Genomic DNA, 3,488 nt, shown 5'->3' with positions numbered 1-3,488 from the left:
GGTTCCTTGCTTCCATTGCATCGGTTCTTCGGGTTTGCACCGTTCGGATCCCCTCGGTTCCTTGCTTACGTTGCACTGGTTCTTCGGGTTTGCAGTGTTCGGATCCCCTCGGTTCCTTGCTTCTGTTGCACCAGTTCTTCGGGTTTGCATCCTTCGGATCCCCTCGGTTGCGTGCTTCCGTTGCACCGGTTCTTCGGGTTGCATCATTCGGAGCCCACGTTTCCTTGCTTCCGTTGCATGGGTTCTTTGGGCTTTTCTCTGACCGTAGATAGCGTAGGCTTCGTGTGTGGGCGACATTGCTTCTGACGGTGACAGCAACGACGCATCCAAGAATAATGCCTCAATGACGGATCGGACATTCGGCCTCGACAATGTTGACGTATGATCCCCGATCGACGCACCATAGCGACAAAGGCCTTGCCGACGGCGGGTTTCTAGAACATAAACCAAAACTCTAGCACATGCACATACTTGCTGCTCCTCTGCCAAGGCTACAGAGATTAATTAGCACATCCAGGAGATAAAATAACACTAGCACATGCACACGTACTACTCCCTCCGTTCCTAAATATTTGTCTTTCTAGAGATTTCAACAAGTGACTACATACGGAGTAAAATGAGTGAATCTACACTCTAAAATATGTCTATATACATCCATATGTGGTAGTTCATAGAAAGTCTCTAAAAAGACAAATATTTAGGAACGGAGGGAGTAATCAAGAGCCAACGAAAAGTTACAAGAAGAAGAAGGTGCAGATGGCATGCTAGCACCAAAACGATCACGGGCCGTGCTAGCACCACAAGTAAAGGTTTTTTTTGGTGTGTGGTAGGGTGTGGCGGCGTGACTAGAGGAGGGAAGCACGCAAGCGGGAGTAGCTCCTGGTCACAGAGAAGAGAAGGAGCGAGCGAAAAAGTCCCCGTCAGGAGGAGCGCACGTCCACCTATTCCACGAGCTGGAGGAGAAAATCATGGTAGTGGGGGCAAAGGTGGGGCCGTGGTTCCCGTTTTGGCCAGAAGTTCCATTGGGCTGCATGCAGCGGGCACATGCCTCCTTGTCCCCATCCCACTCATCACACAGAGCAGATGGACCATTGCATGTTGCCCCACCCACGTGCAGGCTTTTTCTGCAAAAACGACCACGTAAATTCACTAAAAATCCTCTTTTGTTTCACCCTCACATGGTCAGCATGAATCACGGGGCATCGACTTTTGGCTGTGATAGGTGTGTCTGCAGCAAGCTATGGTAGACACAAATGCCTGTGCGTTGCAATGGACAGAAAAAATCATAAAACCTGCTCTGTGTGCCATTACACGACATTTCATATATGTAGTTTCGATTAACATCGGTAATCAGATGACACTATTATCGCTTTTTGAAGCATGAAGTGTGGACATGAAAAGGCACCTTAATGTCTTTCATCTGATGGAAAAGTAGTGATGCATGAAATAGTTTGTCAATCGGTTCTTTTTTTGCTTTTTAAAGAACACAAATACTAATTTATTTTTTGAAAATTTGAACAATTTATAGTTTTGATTTTTTTTATTAGAACTAAAATATGTTTTCAAGACAAACGTTTTTAACACATGATTTTTTAAACAATTATTAATTGTTAATTTTGTGAACAATTTGAAATGTTTTGAAAAGGGACATTTTTGGGGGGAATTTTGAGAATTTTTAAAAGCGTGAACATATTTAAAATGTGGATTTTTTGAACCCGCATCCATGTCAAATCCATGTTAAGATCCATATTTAAAGGTGTTATCTAACAATGTTAAGCTACATTTGTCCAACTCAACTATTGGTTGTTTTAAATATTTAACGTGCGGGTAACACCGTGTTGTGTTCCCACATCGATGTCTTTGACGGCGTCTCCTTCGGCATTACACGGCGTCTCCTTAGTATGTTTTTTAAGGAAATGTTGGTTGTTTTTGGTTTGCAAAATTATTCCATTCCTTTTCTAAGCCACCCACGTATAAAATGTTTAATTTTACCGACTAATCTAAATCGCCTCTCCCCTCAAAAAAAAATCTAAATCGCCTCTTTCTATCGTCGCGTGTCCCCGCATGGGTCCGGCAGCGCGCACGCGTTCGTTCCCACCGCTGAAATTTTATCCTCTCGACCCCTCTTGTCCCATTTCTTCCTCTTCCTTTTTTCCCATCTTTCCCCTCTCACCTTCCTCATCTTCATTCGCAACGCAACTGTTGTGTCCACGGGAGACACTGGAGACGATGCACGGCTGGGTCCTGCTGCGAAGCTTCCGTCGCCTGGGCGCTCCGATGCTGCCGGAGGACGCGGTGTCGTGCTCGCCTGCACAAGCTGCGGGTTTTGCAAGGCAGGGGCTTGCTGCTGCTAGCCCGCACGAGCTTCTCCAAGGGCAGCCCCGGCCTTTTTTTTGTAAGGTGACCAGAAACATGGTTGCTACAGCTTGAGGGAGTATATCCGGTGCTCCTCCGGAGTTACTCACGCGACGCGGTGAGTGCTGTTTTGGTGGGGCTGAAAGTGATCTTGTGGTTGCGAATCTAGTGGCCTAAATCATTACTGTATTGACGCATTTTCTATTCCTCAAGGGGTCGTCGTTCTCCAGCTGATTGGATTGTGCTTCTTCCTTCTAATCCCTTCCTCTGGTTGTTGATGCCTCAAGCAGCCGCTGCCGAGTGTGTGCTCTGGTTATCGGATATCAGTTGTTCCTTCGTAGCCTCCCTTTGAGTTTATTCTGTTCCCTTCTTCTGCTTGTTGATGCCTTATATGAATTGATCCGATTGATTACAAAGGAGCGAGGTGTATTCTAATAATAAACCTAATTTTTTCCAGCAAAACCACGCAACTGCAGATGTTTCTATTCTTCCCCCGTTCGCAAATCCCCACTTCTTCCCACTCGAGCAGCCCGACCTTCCTGCCTCCTACCGTGCCTGGAGAGGAGCTCTAGCTATGCCACCATTGCCACGAGCAGTCCATCCTAGCAGCCGCTGCGGCCCCTCTGTCCTTCTCTCTCGGCTTTTGCCTTCTTCTCTTTGTCACTAATCTTTCTCTCCTATAGGGAAGGAAATCGCCATTGAACAACCCCGCCGCCTTGGAGCTCGCCCCGCCTCCAGCCCACCACCTCTCTGTCGCCCTCATGCTCCTTCGCCTCGATACGTCCGCCCAGCCGCCGGATCCCCGCCGGAGCAGCCATATCCGCCGCCCAGGCCACCAACTAAGAGCCACATCTTGCATGTCCTGCGGTCAGGAGGAGGATGACCGAGAGGAGCGCCCATTCATTCGCCGCATGGGCCGCCTTGTAGCTTGCCCTGCCTTTGGGCCACCACCTCTTCGTCAGCCTCCTGCTCCTCCACCCCGATCCGTCCGCCCCACCGCCAGATCCGCCGTCCAGACCACCAACCAAGCGCCGCCTCTTGCCTGTCCTGCGGTCGCAGGTTGAACAATAAAAATTGTAGGGTCCTTTTTGTAAGAACGAATCGTTTTTCCAGATTAGCCACTTTGAAATAGG

At 48.4% G+C, this 3,488-nt stretch overlaps 1 long non-coding RNA gene across 1 annotated transcript; it reads left to right on the top strand.

The window, feature by feature from the left end:
• The first annotated feature begins 2,074 nt into the window (after positions 1-2,074).
• LOC123137196 (uncharacterized) lies at positions 2,075-2,817 on the top strand. The gene is made up of 2 exons (XR_006467849.1): positions 2,075-2,473; positions 2,569-2,817. It is a non-coding gene; the product is annotated as an uncharacterized lncRNA (long non-coding RNA).
• Positions 2,818-3,488: the final 671 nt, after the last annotated feature.

This window comes from Triticum aestivum, chromosome 6B (assembly GCF_018294505.1).
Source record: "Triticum aestivum cultivar Chinese Spring chromosome 6B, IWGSC CS RefSeq v2.1, whole genome shotgun sequence".
Classification (NCBI taxonomy): domain Eukaryota; kingdom Viridiplantae; phylum Streptophyta; class Magnoliopsida; order Poales; family Poaceae; genus Triticum; species Triticum aestivum.
The sequence above is the reverse complement of the archived record's forward strand: the minus strand, read 5'-3'. Positions and strand labels throughout refer to the sequence as shown.